Below are 27670 nucleotides of genomic sequence, written 5' to 3'. Positions count from 1 at the left end.
AGTCCCACAGACTGAGTCCCACAGACTGAGTCCCACAGACTGAGTCCCACAGACTGAGTCCCACAGACTGAGTCCCACAGACTGAGTCCCACAGACTGAGTCCCACAGACTGAGTCCCACAGACTGAGTCCCACAGACTGAGTCCCACAGACTGAGTCCCACAGACTGAGTCCCACAGACTGAGTCCCACAGACTGAGTCCCACAGACTGAGTCCCACAGACTGAGTCCCACAGACTGAGTCCCACAGACTGAGTCCCACAGACTGAGTCCCACAGACTGAGTCCCACAGACTGAGTCCCACAGACTGAGTCCCACAGACTGAGTCCCACAGACTGAGTCCCACAGACTGAGTCCCACAGACTGAGTCCCACAGACTGAGTCCCACAGACTGAGTCCCACAGACTGAGTCCCACAGACTGAGTCCCACAGACTGAGTCCCACAGACTGAGTCCCACAGACTGAGTCCCACAGACTGAGTCCCACAGACTGAGTCCCACAGACTGAGTCCCACAGACTGAGTCCCACAGACTGAGTCCCACAGACTGAGTCCCACAGACTGAGTCCCACAGACTGAGTCCCACAGACTGAGTCCCACAGACTGAGTCCCACAGACTGAGTCCCACAGACTGAGTCCCACAGACTGAGTCCCACAGACTGAGTCCCACAGACTGAGTCCCACAGACTGAGTCCCACAGACTGAGTCCCACAGACTGAGTCCCACAGACTGAGTCCCACAGACTGAGTCCCACAGACTGAGTCCCACAGACTGAGTCCCACAGACTGAGTCCCACAGACTGAGTCCCACAGACTGAGTCCCACAGACTGAGTCCCACAGACTGAGTCCCACAGACTGAGTCCCACAGACTGAGTCCCACAGACTGAGTCCCACAGACTGAGTCCCACAGACTGAGTCCCACAGACTGAGTCCCACAGACTGAGTCCCACAGACTGAGTCCCACAGACTGAGTCCCACAGACTGAGTCCCACAGACTGAGTCCCACAGACTGAGTCCCACAGACTGAGTCCCACAGACTGAGTCCCACAGACTGAGTCCCACAGACTGAGTCCCACAGACTGAGTCCCACAGACTGAGTCCCACAGACTGAGTCCCACAGACTGAGTCCCACAGACTGAGTCCCACAGACTGAGTCCCACAGACTGAGTCCCACAGACTGAGTCCCACAGACTGAGTCCCACAGACTGAGTCCCACAGACTGAGTCCCACAGACTGAGTCCCACAGACTGAGTCCCACAGACTGAGTCCCACAGACTGAGTCCCACAGACTGAGTCCCACAGACTGAGTCCCACAGACTGAGTCCCACAGACTGAGTCCCACAGACTGAGTCCCACAGACTGAGTCCCACAGACTGAGTCCCACAGACTGAGTCCCACAGACTGAGTCCCACAGACTGAGTCCCACAGACTGAGTCCCACAGACTGAGTCCCACAGACTGAGTCCCACAGACTGAGTCCCACAGACTGAGTCCCACAGACTGAGTCCCACAGACTGAGTCCCACAGACTGAGTCCCACAGACTGAGTCCCACAGACTGAGTCCCACAGACTGAGTCCCACAGACTGAGTCCCACAGACTGAGTCCCACAGACTGAGTCCCACAGACTGAGTCCCACAGACTGAGTCCCACAGACTGAGTCCCACAGACTGAGTCCCACAGACTGAGTCCCACAGACTGAGTCCCACAGACTGAGTCCCACAGACTGAGTCCCACAGACTGAGTCCCACAGACTGAGTCCCACAGACTGAGTCCCACAGACTGAGTCCCACAGACTGAGTCCCACAGACTGAGTCCCACAGACTGAGTCCCACAGACTGAGTCCCACAGACTGAGTCCCACAGACTGAGTCCCACAGACTGAGTCCCACAGACTGAGTCCCACAGACTGAGTCCCACAGACTGAGTCCCACAGACTGAGTCCCACAGACTGAGTCCCACAGACTGAGTCCCACAGACTGAGTCCCACAGACTGAGTCCCACAGACTGAGTCCCACAGACTGAGTCCCACAGACTGAGTCCCACAGACTGAGTCCCACAGACTGAGTCCCACAGACTGAGTCCCACAGACTGAGTCCCACAGACTGAGTCCCACAGACTGAGTCCCACAGACTGAGTCCCACAGACTGAGTCCCACAGACTGAGTCCCACAGACTGAGTCCCACAGACTGAGTCCCACAGACTGAGTCCCACAGACTGAGTCCCACAGACTGAGTCCCACAGACTGAGTCCCACAGACTGAGTCCCACAGACTGAGTCCCACAGACTGAGTCCCACAGACTGAGTCCCACAGACTGAGTCCCACAGACTGAGTCCCACAGACTGAGTCCCACAGACTGAGTCCCACAGACTGAGTCCCACAGACTGAGTCCCACAGACTGAGTCCCACAGACTGAGTCCCACAGACTGAGTCCCACAGACTGAGTCCCACAGACTGAGTCCCACAGACTGAGTCCCACAGACTGAGTCCCACAGACTGAGTCCCACAGACTGAGTCCCACAGACTGAGTCCCACAGACTGAGTCCCACAGACTGAGTCCCACAGACTGAGTCCCACAGACTGAGTCCCACAGACTGAGTCCCACAGACTGAGTCCCACAGACTGAGTCCCACAGACTGAGTCCCACAGACTGAGTCCCACAGACTGAGTCCCACAGACTGAGTCCCACAGACTGAGTCCCACAGACTGAGTCCCACAGACTGAGTCCCACAGACTGAGTCCCACAGACTGAGTCCCACAGACTGAGTCCCACAGACTGAGTCCCACAGACTGAGTCCCACAGACTGAGTCCCACAGACTGAGTCCCACAGACTGAGTCCCACAGACTGAGTCCCACAGACTGAGTCCCACAGACTGAGTCCCACAGACTGAGTCCCACAGACTGAGTCCCACAGACTGAGTCCCACAGACTGAGTCCCACAGACTGAGTCCCACAGACTGAGTCCCACAGACTGAGTCCCACAGACTGAGTCCCACAGACTGAGTCCCACAGACTGAGTCCCACAGACTGAGTCCCACAGACTGAGTCCCACAGACTGAGTCCCACAGACTGAGTCCCACAGACTGAGTCCCACAGACTGAGTCCCACAGACTGAGTCCCACAGACTGAGTCCCACAGACTGAGTCCCACAGACTGAGTCCCACAGACTGAGTCCCACAGACTGAGTCCCACAGACTGAGTCCCACAGACTGAGTCCCACAGACTGAGTCCCACAGACTGAGTCCCACAGACTGAGTCCCACAGACTGAGTCCCACAGACTGAGTCCCACAGACTGAGTCCCACAGACTGAGTCCCACAGACTGAGTCCCACAGACTGAGTCCCACAGACTGAGTCCCACAGACTGAGTCCCACAGACTGAGTCCCACAGACTGAGTCCCAGGTTGGAAGGGACCTCAGGGATCATCTAGTCCAACCTTTCTAGGAAAAGCACAGTATAGACAAGATGGCCCAGCACCCTGTCCAGATGATTCTTGAAGGTGTCCAACATGGCTGAGTCAACCCCTTCCCTGGGGAGATTATTCCAGTGGTGACTGTCCTCACTGTGAAAAATTTTCCTCTCGTGCCCAATCTTTATCTCCCCAAGAGCAACTTGTGTCCATCCCCCCTTGTCCTCTCCACGTGATTCCTTGTAAAAAGGGAGTCTCCATCTTCTTTGTAGCTACCCCTTAAGTACTGGTACATGGTGATGAGATCCCCTCTGAGCCTCCTTTTCTGAAGGCTGAGAAAAACCATTTATTGGGCTTGATCTCATGCCAAGAAAAGGTTGAACACAGCCAGTTCGGACAGGTAATTGTGTGGTTCTGCTGTGTTAAGGGGTGGGAGGAAACCCTTCTGCTACCCTGCAGTGCATCTGCTGCTTTTGCTATTCCACACACCCTGTTTCTTGTGGTATGCGTGCAAAGTGCAGCCGCTTGCTCCCTCCCTGGAAAGCAGCTATGAAGAGGAACAAATTCCTGTTATGGGGAAAAAGATCACAATGAAAGTGGTGGCAAAATACAGCCATTTATGTAGAGCAACCAAAAGAAAGCAGGAGCAATAGTCAATGTCCCAAACTTTCCCTTGAAGCACACAACCAAGTATGACACAGGTTTGGAAAGCAGCACTTCTAGCAGAATGTATTTTTAGCAAGGAGACTGTTTAGATCCTCCGTACTTCCTTAGCTGTAATTCAAAAGCAGATGCAAGAGTTTTTACCACCATTAAAATAATCAAAGTTTTAGAATAACAAATTATGTGAATTAAAATGTCTTCCACTCATGACGGTCTGTCTGTTTACTGTTCAGTGTCAGAGACAACAGCAAGCAACTCATCCTGTACCTCAAGATTTCCTTTTTCTTGCGGTAGTTATGGTACATAATACATTTCTGCAAGAACAACAGATGAAAAAAAGCTCAACTAATTTCACAACCAAAGAGTGAATCCTCTCTTCTGCTAAGTTTCTCTCTAGTCAAACACATCTATTCTGCAATAGAGTTTAGCCTTGTACCAATGCAAGAAGAGAGAAAGAATTGTGAAGCTATGAATCCCATTAGCATCAAAATGCAGCTATGGAGACACGAGGATTTTAGGGAGATAAGATATTTTTTGAAAGAATACTAAGAGAAGGGAAAATTTCTTTTATGAAGCACACATTTTTCATAGACCTGGAATCCACAGCACATTATAAAACTGAATTTGTTGCTGCTGCTTTCACTTTACAGCATTAATCACTAAAGGCTTGCTTAGGTAGGCAGGAAAAATCCTTTTTCCATTGTATTAACTTCATACAATTTAAGAAGCCTTTCAAGACCCACATAAATGCAAGTAAACACTTCTGAGTCTAGCTGGTCCTGTGCTAGCCTGGGCACACGGCTGCACCAGAACACAACCTGCTGGACCTGCCTTCCACAGATGTACCTGCACTGCTGCTCCAGAAGGCAGAAAGCACTTAAATCACGGCAGCTCCATCTAGCCAACGTTTGATTTAAAGCCCTTAGGAAAGTCACATTTCCAGAACACCATTTCCAGTATTGCAGGGGTGCAATTCTGTTTAATCTTATGTCCTTGCACAAGTGGTAGAATTCACAGGTGAAGCAAACACACTGTGCAGAGAGGCACAGACAAAAGGGACCAGTGCACACAACAGCAGGGAGAGACATCCTTTAAGTAAAGTCCTGGCTGCAACTCACAGGACATGTTTCTGAGGACAATGACAACCTGCTCATAAATCCTGCTGGCAGCAACCATAACAGGCCAACTACCATTTAGGGACAGGAGATGCCTCCTCAGAGGTATTTGGTTCTGTGCAGCTTCTGCTGGACATGGTATTTTAAAAAACATGGTCTTGAGAAAAGCCACCACACACCGAGATACTGCAGGGAAGGGGAGAGGAGACTCACCCTGTATCCCAGAGGGTTACCTGTGCAGGAGGACAGTAAGCATCTTTGTGTGTCAGTCCTGGGATCCTGAGTGCGGGATTTTCCTGACTTTGATGCATCCTGCATAAACAAAGATCTCAACACCTTTGGCCTGCCAAGTCTCCCCATTAAGATTTGACTAGAACCAGGACGGGGGACAAAGGTAACAGAAAGGTTCCGTGCAAATATTTAACAAATGTCTTCCATATTTGCAAAAGCTTATGTGTATTTACAATACAGGAATACTACACTCCAGGGACAATATGCTGCCTTTATGCAATTCTTAGTAAAATTATCTTATTACAATGTGAAGGAACAGATGGATTTGGTGCATGCATCTGGAGATAAACAAACCTAAACCAGGTGTATGCAGAAACATGCATCAGGGCTTTTGAATTTCACTGTTCAGTCCCCCAGACAACCACATCTTCATACAATATACATATATTGCTTTAGCACATAAACAGTGCAGTCTAAGAATCAAACTGATGGTTGTGTCTATGCAAGATTCCTAATACCCAGCTTGCCTTTTAGAATTAACACAGGTAGAATATGCAATTGCTCCAGCAAAGAACAGACACTTGAACTGCTCCAAAAGGGGAAGAAAAAGCCAGACAAAAAAAACTCAAAACCCCTCATGGTTTGTATAATTTGGATTTTGACTAATGAGAAATCAGGGAAGAAAATATCCCTGTGGGCTTACAGCTGATTTCCAGAACAAAAGCTCCCACGGGGTCTTGAAGAAGGTTGATCCAAAAAACAAAAGATGACCTCATAAGAAAGTCAGAACGCAGTGCTGAAATCCTACCCGATGTCATCTAGGAGGAAGTGGATTTCTGCTAGAATGGCTTTACACATTGTTGCCATGTTAGCAGGAAACAGCGTGAACGCTGTTTTGCCATTGCATGGCATTGTCATGGGTTTGTCCCCCACTCCTGCCCCCCAACCTGCTGCTGGGCTGCTCACTACCGCTCCGTTAGCTGCTTGTACACAGCTTCTTGCAGAAACTGTCAAGGAACTTCAGGCTCACAAGCGACACTCGGCTCTCACTTACCTCTAGAGGTATTTCAATGGAGTAATTATGCACTTTGGGTGGCTTGGGCACATAATGATTTTCCTTTTCTCAAATGCAATTACAGCTGCATGGAAAGAGAAAGAGATTTATGGACGAAACACCAGTAGAATCGATATATCAGATCAGGTGGAAAACCATGATTTTGAGCTGCTGCTGAACTATATTAAACCACCTAAATTAACTTAATTAGGTGTCAAAACAAGTCTGCCTGATATATAAGAGATATTTGTTTTTAAAAAACTCAGTCCTGTTTAAAAAGGCAGGCTCAGCTCCCAATCAAGATAGCTCCTCTGATAAACTTTTAAAAGCTGCATATACCTTGAGATACAGGCCATCTCTGCAAAAGTTTTTTAGCTCTTCTCAAATTTGTATTTAGATAACAGGGATGCCAACATTCAACAATTTACAGAGGGGAAAAAAAATCAGAAATATCAGTAAACAAATGATTCAAGAGAAAACAGGGAGACAATTTAGGGTTGAAAGCTAACCTTTATGTGCCTAAACTTCCCATAAGCCCTCAATATAGCTGCAATTAGCTCTTCACAGATCCGGAGAGAAACAGCCACATCAGAAGACATTGAACTTTTCATTAGGTATACATATATATAAAATACATATATATGCATATATAAAGAACTTTCACCATCCCTGCCCTTCTTTCTCTTTTCCATACATTTTTTACTTTTCATACATTTAGGGCAGCATTTAGAGTAGCTTTTCTACATAATTAGCAACTGTCCCCATGGTGCTCTCTGTCCTGAAGCCAGTGACAGATCGACATGCGTGCAGCTGGAACAGGCATTCTGCATTTGGGGTGCCCACAGTGTCACAGCCCATTGCAAACAGCCAGACAGAAGGGGAAAGCACCAGGGCATCTCCCACCAGCATTAACAGGTGCAAAAAGAAACTGAAAAGGAGCATCACTTACAATTTATATGATGCAGCAACCTCCTATGCCCAATGGAAAAGCAGCCTGGAATTATGTGTCTGAAACACATGAGAATATTATTCCATTCCAGGCTCAGAGATTTAAGCTTAAGTCAGGTGGAAAAAATAGGCCTAGATTGTTTTCCTTTTAGCAGTGGCAGAATCTGACCAGTGCTGTCATACATTGTTTCAAAGGTGTTAGTCATTAGCACCGCAGGACTGAGCGGAGATCTCCTCTAGAGATACGGCACAGAAGGATAATGCACGCAGCTCAGAAGGGTTAGGGTGTAACAAAACTACAGTTCACTCTGCTCCCAGCAGGGACCTGTCTGCTGCAGCCCTGGAGAGGTTACGTGCCCATGGTCAGGAAGATAAACCAAGGTTCTGCCCCATTTCAGCAGTGTGGGTTTGCAGAAGGGGGGTCTCATGAAGCAAGTGCTCCATGTCTGCACTTGGAGGAGCCAAGGGAGGAAAAATTGCTTTTCTCTTCCTCATGCTTCTAGTGAACATAATCAGAAATTAGTTGCGTTTCTTTAACTCAAACAGGATGTTGTTTCTTAATGTGACTTCCATGCTTGCATCAATATTGCTGCAGACAAAACGACACTATTACAAACCAAACCAAACCATTATCAGACAAAAGCACTTGAGAGAAATAAGAGAGCTGATCATCAGGAGATTATTTGATCCCAATTTAATGTTTTTAAGTGCTGCCTCCAGGCCCTTGCCTCAGAAGGCAGCCTTAGCAAGCAGATGAATTCTACCCCTCTCCTGTGAACAGCAAGCAAACAAACCACAGCAGGTTTCATTTCACAGCTGTCTCCAGGCCAGTCAATCCCAAAACCAAAAGGCTGGTTCAAAAGGTTCCTTGCTGAGTGCCTGCCATGGCAAGGTCTGGACCTGGGGAGACCACAGCTGACAAGCCCCACCAGACAGCCTGGGCTTGGCACTGACAGTGTGCATTCATAGAATCTCAGAATGGTTAAGGTTGGAAAAGTCCTAGAGCATCCAGCAAAGCAGCTCCTGCAGGGCCCTTTATTTGCTTTTAAAACATCAACAGTAATACCTAAAAAACCCCCAAAACACCAAAACCAAACAAACAATAAAACACCAAAACCCAAATCAACCCCCAAAAACCACAGTTGAAGATGCAGAACAGCAGAAGGAATTGTCCCCCTAAACAGCCCTGGCAGGAAACAAAATGCAGAGAGATGAGAGAGAAATAAGGCTGACTTTTGCAAGACAAGTGTCCAAGGCTGCATCTTTTCTTGCCAAAAACCAGACACATTTATTCAATAAAATTTTTTTTTGCCTTGTCATTTCTCTCCAGATAATCCCTTGCAGATGGGACTCAGATTCAAGATGTCTGCAAAAGCCTCTCCGTCAGTTAGCTTGTTGATCCTGTAGGCAGGCTGTAATGGATGTACTCAACACATCTTTACTTACCGTATAAGTTCCTCCTGCAGCCACCAGTTTTGCTATGATGCATACAATGCTCACTGTACACCTTAGTCTACAGCTGGGCCTTGAGATTTTGTCAGAAGACAAAGAATCATGCAGAAGCCTTTATTCTGTTTGCCACTCACCCTTTGAAAGCTACTGAATCCACCTTTAATTATGGGAATGTGAATTTGCTCATTCCAGGCTCAAAAACGATATTTGTTGAATCTTCACAAGCTGTAAAGAAAAACACTGTCATTGGGACTAATGCTCAGGATGCCGAGTTGTAACTATGGAAGAGCATCTAAGCTGTCATTTTCTCACTTCTCAAGGGAGGTAACACTTAAAGGAAGCACAGTGCAAGGTTTGTGTTTGCAGTCAGCTAAAGCTGCTCACAATACAATTTAGATTTCTGGATGCATGCAGGTGCACCCAAGGAAGCAGAGAGACATGTGTGGTTTTAATTCAAGTGGATTGCAGCTCAAAAATAGCTCATGCTGTGGGATAGATGAAAAAACCCAAGTCCTTCAAAACTCAGCAGGGCTGAGGTAGAAGGATTCTACAAAACAAGACTGGCTTATGTCCTAAAAGAGATGACATTCCAAATGACCAGGACTTTAATAGGATGTAAAACAAGCAGAGCAGGGAGGAAATGGACATGGAGAAATGCTTATACAATGTGCAGAAATGCTGGCATAAAACTGTAGAGGTTTTACTCACCCTTCTCCTATGTTTCTTGAAATACGATGGCACTTTCTGCATTCGAACCTTGCAGTGATATCAGCAGACCACACAGGAGAAAGACTCAAACCCTCATCATCTTCAGTCTTAATAACCTGCCAGTGACATCCCCAAAGTATTCTCCCTTTGCTCACCTTTCTCTATAGTAATTCAGTCAGACAGGCAGGTATACCCTGTCTCCCATTCAGATGAGTGAGGTGAAACCCCCACAGATATTTAAGATATCATAACTTACCTTTTTACTTTTTCTCTAGAATAATCCACCCATCATCAGCAATTTTGGGGTCCAAAATAGCAACCCACAATTACCTTGCAAAGTATTTGAAGCATACTGTTAAGTAACGTGAACCTATTTTCACTTAGCACAGCTTGGTCTGTGCAGGGAACACTCCCTTACACAGGGTGGAAGCCAGAGGTCCTTTCCCCAGACAACTACTACAAAATCCAGCCCTGGCAACAGCTATTTCACATGGCAGCCCTCCGACAAGATGCCCTGGGTGCAAATCGGAAAACCCAATCCGCAAAGCTCGTCTGTGCAAATGTTTTATTGTGTGCTGTTATGACTAACAATTCTCCAAATCATGAAGCAAAGATCATTTTGTACAAAACCTTCATAATAAATACAGCTAGCATTAAAAAATAATAAGGACCTTGCCCTGTTGCTTTACTCTTATCTCTAATGATGGGAAAAAATGTGCTTAGTTCTGAGAAGTTGAGTGATGAGATCTGGATATCAAATAGCCTCACAGCACAAAAGCTTAGGGATACAAAAGATCAGAGAAAGGCCCTAAAGTCTTGGAAAAAGTATAATGCAAAGCCAATGAATTAATGCACCTTCTCCACACTATGACAGAGGCAGCCTCATCACTCACTTCTCAGGCTCCTGCCCCTCTAGGCAAATGTACCCTTCCTGAGATATCCTGCAGATCTTTCTGGCTGCATCCCCAAACCAAAGTCCTTCCCACTCCCACGTAAAATAGGCAAACAAACATACTCTGTCAGGAGCATGATGTCAAGGTGCACTGCTCCAGTTGCAGCCAGCATACCAAGAAGACATCCTGCAGCCTTCCTCCTTTTCTTCCCTGCCAGCCCTAGCAGGTACCCAGAGCCACAGGAAACCCCCTGGACCATCCTGCTCCAGGTGCCTGAGCAGTGACCAGGCTGGCAATGGTCCCTAGCACAGGTCACACTAACCTCTCAGGCCACACCAGTGGCTAAAGGGGTGAGAAAGCAAAGGCCAACCTGCAGAATTCATGCTCAGTGCAAAGCTTCCCCTGCCTACATGAAAAGCAGGATGGGACCCTCTTCCTTGCAAGTCTGCAGTGTTCTCCCTCCTCTCCTACCTCCCACACTGTGCAGCTCATATTCACATTGCCCACAGGGAGGTGAGCACACACCACTGCCAATCTGCCATGATGGAGGCACACGCTCCACATGCCCAAGCCCCCCAGCTGCTGCTGGCTGTGATATTATCAGCAGCTGTTGTCCAACCTCTGCTCAGTTCAAAGCCACTTCATAGACAATACGACACTTCAAGGCAGTCCCGTAATTGCATGCTAATGACACCTCCATTGCTCTGCACAGCAAACAGCTCCTGCACAGATCTGCTAATTGCTCATCTGCCACTGCACAGTAATGCCACGTGCTTGGCTACAGTCCCAAGGGATAAACCCCAAATTATAAACCTATATTTCACATTATATTTACAGATGAAATGTCAATACCCAGCATCTCTGTCTACTGCAGGTCAACAACTTCAGGCAAACAGAAGGACAAAAAACCTCCAACAGCCTTTCAGGCGTGGATGGACACCACCTAGGTTTGAGCACTGCTCCTTTCTCTGGCCATCCTGGGTCTCACAGGAGCTTTGTCTTACCAGTCCACTTGACCAGAATCCCTGTTTTGAAAAGCTCTGCCCTCAAACCCACCACTGATGCTCCTCATGGTTTCTTCTTGCTCTGCCCCCTTCCCTTCCATGCAAAACCTGGAGCTGGCTCTGGAGACAGCCAGCATAAATTACACATCTAGGCTACTTGGGGAAGTTTTCACCTGCCCCAGCAGGGCAATGCTATGCACACCAAGGTGATCAGTGGTCTGCTACAGCCAGTTTTATCCCACAGGTGCCCACCCAGGCTGGAGCTTTAACCCCTGAATTTCTGCACCAGCAGTGCCCATTGCTGAGCTGCAGGCTGCTCTGTTGCAGTGCCATTCTGCCCGGGCTGGCCCAAGTATATCACTATTTGTGACGACAAACAAAGCAGCTGCCTGCATCAGTGCTCCTGCAGTCTCCTTCCTTGCTCAAATACAAGCTTCACATAGCTCATATACACATACACGTTTTACACATAGAATTTATCTTCTTCATGTCTGCCAAAATTGTTCAGAAGGATTCAATAGATAATTCTTCTGGAATAAAACACTGCTCACCAGGTTGTTTCTCTGTTGCCCCATTGCCCCAGTTGGAAGGGTGGCAGCTTCCCATTAGGCACAGCCAGCTCCCAGCACATGAACAAAGGCAGGAGTCAACCTGACATGAGGGAGACAAAATGCTCTGGATGTCGGCTGGTCTCTGGCAGACTCAGAGTGGCTGGTGGCAGTGATGTTTTCCAGACCATTGTCAAGGCTTCACTTAGTTCTCAAGCTTCAAGTGATTTCACAAACCATGACATTTTTCTAGAAAAGAGATAACTGTGAATTAATAAGATGCAAGGCACACTGTACGGTACAAAGCATTGTTCCACCACTTGTGTTCTACCTTTGTGTTCAACATCAATGCACAGTAGAGTTCAGGCTTTGTTTTTTTTAAATCTATGTCAATTACTTGTTAAAAGAAGATCAGTATCTGTTTCTCATCATGCGTTTCCCCCATAACTCTAAATGCAGAGGAGAGGAAGCATTTACAGGCATCCCCTTCTTTCCCTACAACCAAAAAGATGACCCAGACTCCCAGCGTGACACACCTGCCTGCCCTCCAAAAGATGCTCCTCTGCCCTTTGCTGCAGGAAGCTGCTTCCCATTGCTTTGCACTAACCCTTTCAAAGGCTGCAATCCAAGCCTTGCTGGTGCTTACAGTGATGATGTAGTAGAAGCTGCCACATATTTAAGCTTTCCTAACTGTCCCCTACGGCCTACTAAGTATAATTACCAAATAACGTGCATGAACATGAATGCGTCCTTGGCAATTAGGGTGCTGCCATGGAAGGGATATCAGCCACTCAGCTGTCTCTCTTGCTGAGGGTCTCTGGCCAGCCACCATTATCACAATACCTCATCATCTTGCACCCTGCAATGCTCCACTTTCCCCTAAGCAAAGCTGCTGACAGGTTGCTGCTCAGGATTTTAGGCAATAAAAATAACAACCTATCAGTGTTTTAAGGACCAAGCATTCAGAGGAATGATTATGAGCCTGTACAAATGGTGTACTTGCACTTCACACCAGCTGCTTCCCTGTATAAATCCATATGGCCAGGTCTCTTCCCCATCACACTGAGTCTCACCTGTGGGTCCCATCCCTCAGAGCCTGGGGTCCTGTTCTGCCCAGAGCCACTGCCACAGGACAGAGCTGTGGCAGACAACCACCCTCAACACCTGCAATACTGCAAGGACCAAAAAGAAGGATCATGAGGCCAGAGAGGACTGCAAAGGAGACATTATAACCATCGTCAAAAATAAAGTTCACAAGCCTTATTCTTGCTGTCACATCCCTGCTCTTTCTACCAATCCAGTACTTGCCCCCAAGAGAAACTCTTAGGAAAGGGACAGAGGCATTGTCATGCCTGCACTGTTTGTCAGCTCTGAGCAACCTGCTCAGCCAGTTAATGAGCTTGGCTTTCACTGTGTTTTTAACTAATCTATTCCAAGGAACATCTCTACCTTCACAGGAGGCCGGCACACCCACACCCGACATCTCAAAACCCAGCCAAGATGAGGCAAGGCTTTGGTGGCTCCTGCCTGATGATGCTGGCATCCTGCAACGTGCACACCCTCTCGGGAATAGTCTGCTGGTGATGGCAGCTCCTCAGAACCTGCCCTGCCTGCACACTGGGGCTCAAGCATTAGTTCAGGGTATATTCACCAATAAATGCAATTACTGTAAACATGAAGATTGGCTGTACATATTTCTGATCAAAAGTGACAATGTGAGATAACAAGAATTGCCACATTTTCCCACTGGTTTTAGTTGTATTTTGGCCAGGCTGAAATTAACTTCTACTTGCTATAACTCTAAAATTTAAGTGTCTGCCCCTAAAACGTGGCTGAGTCCAGAGTTGTTTGATCAAAGAGCAACAGATCATAGAATGGTTTGTGTTGGAAGGGACCTTAAAGATGATCTAGCTCCAATTCCCCTGCCATGAGCAAGGACACCTTCCACTAGATGAGGCTGAGCTCAATCCCACTGTCTATGTCACTGACAAAGATGTTAAACAGCACTGGTCCCAATACCAACCCCTGAGGAATGCCACTCATCATTAGCCTCCACTTGAACATCGAGCCGTTAACCACAACTCTTTCAGTGTGACCATCCAGTCAATTCCTGATCCACCGAGTGGTCCATCTGTCAAATACGTGTCTCTCCAATTTAGAGACAAGGATGTTACGCGGGACAGGGTACATTCCAGGCAGATAATGTCAGTTGTTCTTCCCTTATCCACCAACACTGTAACCCCCTCGTAGAAGGCCACCAAATTTGTCAGGCACAATTTGCCCTTAGCGAAGCATGTTGGCTATCACCAGTCACTTCCTTATTTTCCATGTGCCTTAGCACAGTTTCCAGGAGGATCTGCTCAATGATTTCACCGGGCACAGGGTGCGACTGGCCTATAGTTCTCCAGATCTTCCTTTTTTCCCCCCTTTTTAAAAATGGGGGTTACACTTCCCCATTTCCAGTAAGTGGAAACTTCGCTGGACTGCCACAGCTTCTCAAAAGTGATGGATAGTGGCTTAGCAACTTCAGCCGCCAGTTCCCTTAATACCAGCGGATGCACCTCATCAGGTCCCATAAACCTGTGCACCTTCAGGTTCCTTAGATGGCCTCAAACCTGATCTTCTCCTACAGTGGGCAGTTCTTCATTCACCCAGTCCCTGCCTTTGCCTTCTGTGACTTGAGCACTTGCTGGTGAAGACTGAGGCAAAAAAGTCATTGAGTACCTCAGCCTTCTCCATATCCCAGGCAACTGGGTCTCCCATTTCCTTCTAGAGAGGACCCACACCTTCCCTAGTCTTTCTTTTATCACTGATGTACCTACAGAAGCTTTTCTTGTTGCCCTTGACATCCCTTGCCAGGTTTAATTATATCAGGGCTTTAGCTTTCCTAACCTGATTCCCTGGCTGCTCAGACAATTTCTCTCTATTCCTCTCAGACTACCTGCCCTTGCTTCCACCCTCTGTAGGCTTCCTTTTTGTGTTTGAGTTCATCCAGGAGCACCTTGTTCGTCCATGCAGGCCTCCTGGCATTTTTGCCTGACCTCCTCTTTGTTGGGATGCATCACTCCTGAGCTTGGAGGAGATAATCCTTGAATACTAACCAGCTTGCCTGGGCCCCACTTACCTCCAGGGTTTTATCCAATGGTACTCTACCAAGGAGATCACTGAAGAGGCCAAAGCCTGCTCTCCTGAAGTCCAGGATAGTGAGCTTGCTTGTGCACCCTCCTCAGTGCCTAAAGGATCTTGAACTCCATCATTTCATGGTCACTGCAGCCAATGCTGCCCTTAAGCTTCACTTTTCCCACCAGCCCCTCCTTGTTGGTGAGAACAAGGTCCACCATAGCACCTCTCTTCATTGGCTCCTCTATCACTTGGAGAAGGAAGTTACCATCAACACATTCTAGGAACCTCCTGGATTTTTTATGCCCTGCTGTGTTGTCCCTCCAACAGATACCAGGGTGGTTGAAGTCCCCCCGATGAGGGCCAGGGCTTGTGAATGTGAGGCTACTCCTACCTGTCTATAGAGAGCCTCATCTGCTCAGTCTTCCTGGTCGGGTGGCCTGTAGCAGACGCCCACTGTAATGTCACCTGATCTTACAACATCTTATGAGATCAAAAGCTAAAGGCTAAAGTAACTAATGCTTTGGGGATAAGACAATTAAAAATAAACAGAGGTATTTCTTCTCTTTGTAAAATCTATACGTAAGTAGGAACCTACTGCAAGGGCTGTCAGGGACCCTTCAGAGCCACGGACTATTCCTCCACTTGCCTCATTTCAGCCCTTCCACTGTTTGCATGGCACAAGCTCTGGATCTACTGGCACTTCAGCTGGAATCAAATCCTGCTCCCCAGTCTCCCACAATAACTGACCAAAGGCTAAAACTATTTCTAAGAATGAAACCCTTTTGGTATGAATGAGGCATCCTACTACACTTTCAAATAGGAATATACAGAGTATAAACGAATCAGAAGTTAATTATAAAACCAGTCATAACAGCTAATAAAACACTGGGAGGTAAATATCTGCTCAGGTGATATCATTCTGCCACAGAGCCAAGGTCCCACTTCAAAAGGCCAGCTGATATTAATGGGTGAGTATTCCATGTGGTTCTACCTACGTATCTCCCCCAGAGCTTCCACAGTCTGACATTGCAGCTGCTGCTGAATTAATGACAAGCTTGAGACTTTTTACACACAAAATGTGAGCTATGTTCTTCAAATGACCCTCCAAGAGCTCAGAAGCTCTGAAGGGACCAGGGATGAAATCCAACCATTCACAATCTGCTGAACAGATAAAATTAATTCATGAAGATTCTCACTAAGGACAAGCTCAACAATTTATGGAGGTTCTTGTCAGTTTAACCTTTACATCTTCTCCACTATCTAAATTATTTCTGTAGGAATTGTCACTGTGACTTTAAGAAACTGCAAGAAAGTTATCTGCCAAAAAAAAAAAGAAAAGGGGAACTTTCATCCCTTCAGGGATGTGGACAGCAATAACAAGCAACTTGTAGAGTTCAGTAGTTCACAGCAACTATGAGACCGAAATGACTCTCAGACACAGCATGGATCAGTTGAGCACAGTCTTGTTTAGAGATTTGCCTGATGTAAAGTCAGGACCCTGCTGGACCATATTTCTGCATTCAGCACAGGTAAGTACTTTAGTTTAGTTTCCTCCTGAACATACTCCAATTCACCTTAATGCCCAGACAAAAAGATCCAGTTGCCCAGCTGGGCAACTGCACTCACCTCTCCAGTGCTCTGCTCAGAATTTGCCCAGCTGACCTCCGTTCTTATCTACTGATGAAGCAAAAACATAGCCATCCTCAGAACTGGTGATTAGGATAGTTGTGTCAGGATTTTGCTGCTCACATTTCTGTTGTAAAATCACCTAGAAGGGAGGCCACAGAGTGACTCATGCATTGTCTGCTCTTCTTACTCTGTGGCCAGTGGGTGTGCTGCAGAGCAGGACCAACAATTCCAACCCTTTGTACAGTTGCTGCTTCACCCCTTAGATCTTTCTGCTAGCTTTGGTCATTTTGTTTTTGCTAAAACTTCAGTTTTAACAGCAGCTTTCTGGTTCTTGAGAGAATCGACACATATCTTGACGTTTTCACCTTCTGCTGGTTGGGCTCTCTGCAAATGTCAGAAGCATCACCACATGCCCAAAGTTCCTACACTTCAAATCATGCTTCACAGACCATTACAGTCATGCTTTTATCTGAAGTACATTCTGCACGTTTGAAGTCCATCACAGCCCTTTTTGAAGGGCATTATTTCAAGATTAAGCATAAGAGAATATCTTGTAAAGACAAATTCTGCAGCAACTTTACTGAGATATAAAACACCCAGAATTAGACACCCAAAATATGCTGCTGACAAAGATGAGGCAGAGAGAGAAGCGAGAATGTTAGGTGGTTATGCTTCTTCATTTCTAAAAGAATCTGTTGCTTGGGAGCAGGATGCCTGTAGAAGAAGCAACAGTGCTTACACAGTGAGCAGAGTTTGGATCAAGCCCAAGTTTGCTCCAGCTCTTACCTAAACCACAGAACCACAATTGCTGATGTCCTTTTGCATGAGCAGTCTCTTCTCCTTTGGGCTGTTTCATGACAAGTGAAGCAGATGCCAAGTCTCTGCAAAAGTAGAAACAGAAAACAGAATTCTCTTTAGCACCTTGAGGCATCGTGTAAGACTGGCTATATGAGCCTACCCAGCATGTTTTCCTCTCGTCAGCGTCACTTGTAGCTTGCACAAAAACTTTGTTTCTTTTGCATACTTCTCACTGATTCCTCTTGATTTTCAGTAAATGTCTGACCATGGGAAATGAATCATGTTTCATCATGAAAGCCTCTATTGTTATTTTCTACTATCTTTCTTTCATCACGCTGCATTTAATACCACTCATTGGCTCCAATAATAAGCACTAAGAGCAAAACAGTATCCACTACCAGAAGCACTTGGAAAAGTTGAATCACTTTTTTAGAGACACACCTGGCAGGATGGCTACAGCAGTTTCCAGTAGAGTCAACTTATAGTGCCTCCACTGAGAACAAGACAGAGCCACCAGCTCAGCACAGGATCAACTCCACAGCCAAACAATATCCATTAGAATACCAAGATGATGAAATCCCTTTCTACTTTTGTAAAAATAAACTGCTTTGTGAAACCTAAGGTAAAGAACACGATGCATTTGTACAGCATGCAAAAATCCCACTCGGGTACTAGCAGTGCCGTCTGGAAGCTGCAAGAGATTCTGAGCACCAACATGTAAATCAGAGCACCGAGTCAGTCATGAACAGAGTTTTAATCTAAATTTGTTCCATTGATGTGACAGAAGATTTATTCCACATCAAGCTGTTTATATTATGATGTGCAAGTGAGTAGATTTAGCTCACGTTTCAGTCTGCTAGAAGCCAAGATATTTTAGAAACACGGTCCATTTAATTCTACTTGGTTTTTACTGCTGGAGTACTATTAATATGCACACTGCTTTTATTTGGATAACTTCTCAATCACTCTTCAACTAGTTTCTAGTGGGCACTTCTCCAAAACCATAATACCCCTGCAAATACTCACCATGGTCCCAGCTCAGGAAAGGCTAAAGACAGACAGGACTGCAGAACAGTGATAAAGCATAATGTAACAAAGCCCATCTCCATGTGTTAATTAGCACTGGTGAGAAACAAGTTTAGGGTTTTATTTAAAAAAAAAAAAAACACCACTCTTAAGTAAGCATAAGGGTAATTTGATGAGCTGGACAACATATAATTTGAATGCCTGCATGAACCAAACAAAGCATTCAGCAAAAGAACTACCGGTAATGTCATAGTCCAGAGAGGGAGCAGCTACCTGCGCACACCCAGGTCTCAGATATGCCTATGCCATTAGAAATGGGATGATTTCACTACAGACCCGATTGCATCAGACCAGCTCACATTCCCAACACTGAAATACATGCATCTTGTACAGTTTCATCCAGCATTACAAAAGGATGCCTTTGCCTCCCTGATGGATTGTGTGTCTAGGGCTCATGCAAGCTGTCCCCAAGAGGAGAGAGTGCACTCCATTGCCAAGATCTCATCAGTTATGCACCAACTCTTTAGAACTATTCATTATACAAATTCATAAATGAGAACAAAGAACAAACTCATTACTAGCTCTTGATGGAGACAGGACATTATAGCTATCAGACAAATGTAGTGGCACGATAACTGGATTAGGAGATCTGTAAATACAGCTTGTTGGAATTGGAAGCTCTGTAACAATTTTTAAAGTAGAAAGGAAACAATGCCTTAAGGACATCTGCAGGGCTGTGTTAGTAGCAAGAGTGCCATTAAAGCCTAGCATATACCGAGCTACTCTGTCATGCAGAGTCTGTCTAAATCATCATCTCCTTGTGTGCACATTGAGAAGCATTTCCCTTCTCTCACCCATGCCCTTTTTCACCGGAAAGGTAGCACACATGAAGAAGTTGCTTACTTTATTCTAACAGGCATCAACAACAGGACAATGGTCCATCAATATATCCCTGCCAGGATTGGATGGGTCACTTTTGTCTGCAAACAAGTACAGCACATTAAAATCACATTAACATGCAACAAACATCATGAGGCCAAAAATACAGAGAATCAAAAGGTGGAAAAATTCTAATTGTACAAATGCTACTTAATTACTTTAAAGGTTACAAGAGAACCCTGACACAATACAGGCTTTATATACCAGCCTTTGCAGAAATTTCTACCAAGCTTAGCACAGTTCTGCCCTACTACTAGAACTGTGCTGCCATTAACGCTGACCAGCATCAAATGGCTGATTAAGACACAAATCTCAGTATTAATAATAAAACAGTGAGTGTCAGAAAAATAGCTATTATAAGCATGTATGATGTCAGCTGCAGAATGGAGAAAAACTTTTATGGTGTCTTGCCAATAACATTCATCTCAGGGGAACCATCAAAACTGAGGATGCCTTTGTCTAAAGCAATCACTGATGGCCTATGAGCAGAGAAAATTACACCTATGCATGAATATTACAACAGGTAATTTGAAACACGTTGCAGATTCTCAGCAGAGGTTGCATAGGATAGGTCTGTGCGTCTGTCTGAGTCTACATGAAGAATTCCAGGGTAAATAAAGGCGGCACAAAAAGGAAAGATAGAAAATCGGACAAGAGGAGACACTGGCTAAAAAGAGAGCAAGGCAAAGAAGGGAACAAAGGTGAGACATTTATAAAAGTATCCAAACCTTGAGCATCTGTAATAGTCACAGACAGAAACTCCTGATCTAATCAGGTTTAGAAAGAACCTCCATCCAGACAATGAAGCTCGATTGATTATATCCGTACCCAGGTAAAAAATTATTACAGAAGAGCAGGGGCCATTGCTGGCCTTCACTTGATGCAAAGCTAATGCTGCATGCAAGTGCTATGCAAATTGTTAGCTCTGTTCCCAGAAGGAAAACCAGAGAAACCCAGCACACAGCTAGTCCCTTCACTCCTTTTTGAGGAATAAGAGAGGAAAAGAATGTCTCCTTTCGCAGTGGGCTAGCTGTTAAAGACTGCAAGGAAAAGGAAGGATAAATTGCATGATATCACAGTCCAAGCAGAAAAGGCAGTAGAGAAACAAGGTGTGGAAAGAGCAGCTCAGGAGAAGGATACAGCATGTCCTCTTCCTGCAGGCTGGAACAACTATGAAGCAGAAGTCAAGTGCAGCCACTCTTTATACAAACCCTTGGATAGCACAACAGCCAGGACTGGGCTCTGGCAAGTAATATAGTCATGATTTACAACCTAAAATCAGAGAGTCCTAATAGAAAAATAACAGCCTGTCAGTGTAAGTGATGGTGCTTGCAACGGCCTGCCAGCCTCTCAGAGCAGCCGCTTACAGCAACCGCTGTCAAGGAAAAGGAATGACCAGCCTGGGCAATGGGCTCTTCTGTCAGGAGGGAGGGCCAAGGGGGCTCCTGTTTTGCTTTGGGGATAGTTGGTTTCTCTGGTTTACAAGTCCTGGACAACCCCCAGCTACTGCTAAAAACTAGAACATTGGCAAAAAAGGAGGCGAACACTGTGAGCACAGGTGAAGGAGCACAGAGCCAACTGATTACAAACCAGGATCAACTTTTGGCTTTAAAAAGGGGCCCAGCCAAGAAGCTCACACCTGTTCCAAGATGCCTGGAAATTAGTGTCTCTTTGCACTAGAGAAAATTGCTTTGCAAACAGAGAAAGCATTTCTGGAAGGAAGCTCTTTTGGACTGGCCTTCTGCATTCCCTTGCCACGAAGCGCACATGAGGGATGGCTCTGAGCAGCAGTTCTGGCCATGCAGCACAATCCCAGGTTTGCTCAGTTGCTAAAAAAACAACCAACCATGGTTTGAAAAGAAGCAGGTGTATAGATTAGCAGCAGCAATGGGCCCCCAAAGAAATAATTTAAACAACCAACAGCACACCTCAAATGCCAAATTCTGAATATCTGAGGAGCAGTCAGGAATTTGCAAGCCACTCAAGGGCTGAAATTCCCTCATATACAAAGCTTATATGCAAATAACAAAACAAAACAAAAAAAAAATCCGCAGAGATGACCCAGGTTAATCCCACCATATAAATCCTTCCCTGAAAACTACACAAAACCCCAGGCAGTTTACAGCAGAAACGAAAGCCCAACAGTACCACCTGGTGGTAATCCTCTTCTGCTACAGCCAGAAGCAGAAAAAAATCATTGAAGTCATTCAGCATATTAAAAAATAAAAAAGTCGTTTTTAAACGGTGGCAGACCATTACGCCATCCTCAAAATTCACTCCGGTACACCAAGAGGAAGCACCAGAAGCTTTGGGTTTAAAAACCACAAGTTTATCAGAGCCACAGTGGAACGACTTTCTTAGGGAGAAAGGCAACAAGCCCACGTGCAGAATAGCCTTCAAAATCACCACACCATTTCCTTTAGGCTCATCTATCCAGATGCAGGAGAAGATGTAAGAGAAAGATTTTTTTAAAGTAAGACAAGACAAAATTTACACACTGATGAATTATGACAGCCACAGAAGACTCAACATTATCCTATCCACCAGCATCAAAAACAGAGAAGTTTAAGAGTCCAGGTGGCAGCAATAGGGATTTTAGACTCTTGGAAGCAGTAATTTAACCTTCATATCTTTTGTTATTGCAGAATTGTTTGGACAGGCGAAACTGCAGTTGCAAAGACCCACAATTTCCAGGCAGACGTTATTCGGCCTACATTGCTGAAGAGCAGAAAATAGCCCGAACAGGTAAAACAGAGAGGAAAGAGTGATTACTGAGGGTGAAGAAAACAGAGCAAACAATACTGCTGTAGGTTAAAAAAAATTGTCAGATGTCTTCCAACTTTATAGCAGACCAGATACAGAAACATGTTTGGACAATTGCCAGCATGCTAAATAGCAGCTATGGGGCTTTCTGTTGTACCCCATTAGCTTTCAGGAGATGGTGGATTGCTGCCAGACTAAATGCATTATGAAAGCAGAGAAGGGGGATGGGAGAATGCAGAGCCACAAGAGGGGAAAAAGTGAGAACAGGAATGAAAAAGAGGGATGAGATGCATATAAAGGAGAGACACAATCAAGGAATGTGAACAAAAAAGGAAAGAGATGGGAACAAAAGGAACGGAGGAATTCAAATGGTGGGAAAGCTGTGTAATATTTGCAAGAAAAGCAGAGAAATAGGACTGAAAGGGGAACCAGAAAGTCGAGGGAGGTGATTTACCAGGAAGATATGCAATTTGTGCAGGTGAGCAAGACGAACTCAAGCATCCCTGTTAAACTAGCCCTTGCTTTCCTGGGCTCATTCCTGCTCCACTCATCTGGGAAGGCAGAGCCCAAATACAGCCATTCAGTACAACCCCTCTTCCCTCTGACCAGAGATCCAGATTCCTCTGCTACCTTACCCCATTTCCCTGCAAATGTCTAAGGCTCCCCAGGCTCACCCTCTTGAGGCAGGCTTCCTCATCAACAGCCCTCCCAAATTCATCATGAGGGTCTAGTCAGCAGCAGCTCAGCCTGAGTCTCTCTGCCACAACCTACTGCCAAAGTCACTGCTCCAGCCTCAGTTCATGTTCCTGGCATCTTGAGTGCCAGTTCTGCCAGAGGCAATGATTCTCTTCTGGGAGAAGACCACAAGTTTTCCCTGGGCCATAGAGCCCTGAGACAATCCACTCAGTTTCCTAAGCCAGGAAGGAAAATGCCTTAAGATGCCCTTCTGACCCAAGGGGGTGGCTCCAAAGGACAATGTTTTCCTACAAAAACCGATCCTGCATACCCAATCTTCCTCCCACTCTGCAGGAGCTGTCCTCATACAGCCTAAAATAACTTTTTTGAAAGTTTCATTTATTTAAAGGTTAAAAAAACCACATAAATAATTTTAAAAAGTAAGCCCCTTCCACATTTTCTCCACAACTCATGTTTCCTAGCGCCTGAAAGTTTGGTACCAGTACGTTCTACCTGGAAGGAAGAGAACATTAAAATACCAGCAGCATTGCCCGATACCATTGTGCAATGGATAAATTACAGAACAGAGACAGAGACCTGTCTTACCGGAGTTTGCCTGTGTTATTTTAATGGAAGCAAAGTAAGCATCGTGGCCCTCTTATCAGTGGCTGAGCAGGAGGCAACAAGCTCGAGCTCAGGAATGAACTTTATCTGGTAACACCAGTTCCCAAGGAATGCCTGCAAAAGAGGAAAGATTTTACTTAATGACATTGTGATTTAAGCCTCAATGTATTTTACTGCAAACACCTTGCTTTTAGGGGAGGAGGTGGGATGGGGGGGGGTCCATTCAGTCTAGTCCACTGTTTCTGCTTCCTCAGAAAAGAACAATTCCAGTGGAACATAGGCAGTAAAATGTAAGTCTGCAGAGAAGCAGAAAACAAGAGGGAGTGGAGGGGACTGGCCACAGAAAGTGAAGAAAACAGAAACACTGGAGAGAGAAAACACAATAGAAAGCCAAAGGAGAACAGAGGAGATAACAGCATTTCTGTGCATAATAGTGGTTCAGGATAAACAGAAGACTACGCATGCATCATTTGCACTGAATAAAGGCCATGAGTGTGTCTTAACTGCAACAAGAGCAGTAACATCCCCCCAGAGGGATTCCTCTCCCTACAATCCAGTAAGCAAAGGGTATGTGAAGATGCATTAGCCATCTGGGGCAATGTGCGAGCTGTGTACGGGCGAGTGCTAGAGAAGGCTCACACCAAAGTCACTGCTCTTCGGTGAGTTGGCCCTAGGGGGGTGCAGACAGCAGAGCTGCTCACAGAGTGCTGTCACCTGCTCCCAACGGCATGGAAGGCGCAGGAGCAGCAGCAGCAAAGTACAGTCCCTGTTTCGGTATAGGAAGGCAGAAGCAAGGAGAGAAGTAGGAGTGCCACTGATCCACTGTTACTAATATTTATATTATGCCAGCAGCTTATGAGCAATAAAAATATTCCAGAACAGTTTCATACACAGGATTTGCTGTCTATTTAAGACACACACCCGCAACAACAGTTTGCTGCACTGCCTTACAAGAAAAGACTGAAGTCGTCTCTGTAAAGTACAGAGTTCTTGAAGAGATGCATCATGTCTCCTGGCAGGAGACGAATGCATAGCCTGAAGACCTGGAAGAGAGTTACAAACAGTATCTAAAATGGCAGAAGTAAATTAATTTAATTGTCTCCATACCATTCAGTAGTGAGAACTAAAAAATTCAATCAAACATTAAAAGGCCTTACTACTTGCAAAACATGAATGAGCAGCAAGCAGGAACCTGAATTAATCCATGAGTAACAAATTAGTGATTACCTGGAATTTGCCACTGTGACTACATTGTACACAGCAGCCACCCTGGACACTGCAAAATGGTCAGTGTGGAGCTCAGGCCACTCCAACTGAAAACAAAAGTTCCCACCCCCAGCACTGAGCAGAATCATCTCTCAGCGTTAGGAGCAGGGAGCCCAGAAGCAGCAAGCATCATTTTACACCCCAGGGAATGCAACCGGACCTCACAAGCACAGCTTTTCCCCCGCCTCAGGGACCTCTTTCATGAAAGGGAGGCACAGACGTCTGATCCAAAGTCCTGTTGTAAAGAAGTCATTTGTCCGTTTGGAGAAGCATCCCACCAGTAATCCAAGGCCATGTCACAGCTGTCCCATTCAACAAGGCAAAACATCCCGTACATTTGTTGTCACCGATATCAAAGAATTTGGTGCCAGGTCTGCAGAGAGAAATCCCATGACCCAGGACTAATGACATGCTGATGGCACCGTGGCTTCACACACTTTTAACCTAAGGCATCCACAGCCATTTTGACAGTGATTCACAAGCATGCATAGTATTAGACGCACTGGTAATATCCTCAAATATAAAAATCACAAACCAGTTGACAAAGGCAAAGTTCCTTTGACTTCCAAGGCAAATATACTGTGCACAGCCCAAGAACAGGTAGTAATTTTTGTAATTATTTACCAACAGTTTCATGAGCAGACCCTATCTCCAGCAAGCTGACGTTGCTCAGACCCACCATGGCAGCAACCCACATCTTTTGATGTAGTCCTTGATTAGTCTAGCCAAGCTGCAGAGAAGGAACCGCTTGTTTTCAGAATTCAGGCAAAAGGGTGACACCATCTGCTCCTTGAAACTTCACTGTCACTGTAAGTGACAAATAGGCTTCCTCATGCCTCTGCTCTTGGATGAACTCCACTCCAAAAGAGCTGCAAGTCAAATGTTTTTCATCCACAATAACCTTTACAGAGCAAAAAGCTCAAGCAAAACTCTACAAATAATTTTAGCCCAAAGCTCACTAATGACAAAGTAGAGAGAAACAGGAATCAAGGGTCTAATTGCACCTGTCCAGAATTCAACCTTGATTCGTTACCTTGTGCTCAGTCTAGAACAGTTGACTTAGCAGGCAGTAATTTGAGCTGAGACTAGATGCTTCTGTTTAAACATACCCTGCTGGGAAATAAATGAAAAATATTGCTTATGTGAAAAAGTGTTTGTTTTCCCTCTTACACTTTCTAAAAAGTATTCAGGAGAGCAGTGGCAATATAAAGAAAAAGCATTTCTCGCAGACATCATCAACCATGAATTCACAGACACTTCCACCACCTTGTGACACTGCTCCCATCCTTGCTTTCTCAGCACCCAGATTTGCTAACTTTGAATTCATCTGGCAGGGTTTTCCTCCATGGACTCTGTCTGGATGGAAAAGAGAGTTGTAAGGCAAATGAAAAAGATGGGAGTGGGATGAAGTAGGAGAGAGGACATTGTGCTTTGATGAAAAGGCAAGCATACCTAAGGAGTTCTTCATATTTCACCTTACTGAAGACCTAAAGAATCAGAACCACTTGTTTTTTGAATCATAGAATCAAGAATGGAAGTATAAGGGATCTCAGAGTGGGGGGGGATCTAATGCAATGCCTGCCTACAGTGGAGTCAGGATCTTTACCTTTCTGCTAAATGTCAAACTTTTGCACTCTCCTTAGAAAGTCATCTTCTACTACTGCCCTGCCTTTAGTATTAGAAAGGAAAAAATTATTTGTCTAATATGGAATTTAACTCCAGGAGTTTGTTTCACCACAGACATGGCCAGACTATTTTCTTTACAACAGTCTCTTATGCATATGAAGACTTAAGTCTCTTCCTCCCACCTCAGAGAAGTCGTCTTTCTAGGTTAGATTAACTTCAGTTCTTTTAATCTTCCCAGGTAGGCCATTTTACCTTTGTAAATCTAAAACCTGTGAAGGAGAATAGCAGTCATATCCCAGTTTGCCTTTGTAACAGGCACACTCTCCTAAATTCATGGGTTTGCATACAATAGCCAAACCAGACTGATTAAACCCAAAAGAGAACCCATTTAAAGGAATAATTTATCACCAAATCTATTACTTTATAGTAGACATTGTTCTTAAACAAGGGACTGGTTTATTAAGCCAATTTCATCAGGGAGGATGCTCATGTTTTCTATTTGATGAAAAAAAATTAATGCTTAAGTAGTAGACATTTTTCATGGCAGCACAAGAGAACCATTTCAGCGCAAGACAAATACAAGCAGCTCTTAATGCAGGATTGCACCTCAAAAATACCTTACAGAGGGATTACTTTCTTGGGCAGTTTGGAGAGCAGGTGTGATTTGCTTTCCGGCGTGGTATACTTGCTTCTGAATTTGAGTAGCACACAGTCCAGATTTACTTCCTGCAAGACAGACAGTGGTTTCATTTGCACACTACCAAAGGGAGAGCACAATTAATTACCTGAGGTTCTGTAGTGTTGACAGAGCAAGAATTATGGAAGACAGCTATGAAAATAAACACTGCCCTACCACCAGTAAAAAATTATGTTCGATTTCTTCCTTTTCTTTTTTAAATATATTGGGAAATTACTTTTGCAACTGCTACTCCTTAGACCTCATCTTTCATCACAGAGGACAGTGTCATTACCCAGGCTATGAAGCATCACAGTCAATGTCAGTCTTTATAACATGTCATCAATATTTTTATTGTTAGTATTATCTATAATTTCTTTCATTGCCATGCAGAACTCGTTCAAACCTGTGAAAACAAACACCGCAAATTGAGACCTAGACCCAACCAGATAATTCATAACTGAGAAAAAAAGACCATAAAGATGGCATGTTGTAATAGCGTTGTA

At 45.3% G+C, this 27670-nt stretch overlaps 2 long non-coding RNA genes across 3 annotated transcripts; both read right to left on the bottom strand.

Annotated features, from left to right (window-relative positions):
- Window positions 1-3514: 3514 nt before the first annotated feature.
- On the bottom strand, window positions 3515-12871 carry LOC135315726 (uncharacterized). 2 transcript variants are annotated; one of them, XR_010375218.1, is made up of 4 exons: window positions 9575-12871; window positions 9001-9091; window positions 6467-6551; window positions 3515-5493 (listed from the first exon to the last, which is right to left on the bottom strand). It is a non-coding gene; the product is annotated as an uncharacterized LOC135315726 (long non-coding RNA). The 2 variants fall into 2 exon arrangements; XR_010375219.1 differs by lacking the exons at window positions 9001-9091; window positions 9575-12871 and adding an exon at window positions 7416-7605.
- A 4478-nt stretch (window positions 12872-17349) lies between these two features.
- On the bottom strand, window positions 17350-27210 carry LOC135315667 (uncharacterized). Its single transcript, XR_010375146.1, has 3 exons — window positions 23579-27210; window positions 19499-19575; window positions 17350-17652 (listed from the first exon to the last, which is right to left on the bottom strand). It is a non-coding gene; the product is annotated as an uncharacterized LOC135315667 (long non-coding RNA).
- Between the last annotated feature and the right edge of the window lie 460 nt (window positions 27211-27670).

Source organism: Phalacrocorax carbo, chromosome 14 (genome assembly GCF_963921805.1).
Source record: "Phalacrocorax carbo chromosome 14, bPhaCar2.1, whole genome shotgun sequence".
Lineage (NCBI taxonomy): Eukaryota > Metazoa > Chordata > Aves > Suliformes > Phalacrocoracidae > Phalacrocorax > Phalacrocorax carbo.
This window is presented reverse-complemented; position numbering and strand designations above follow the sequence as displayed.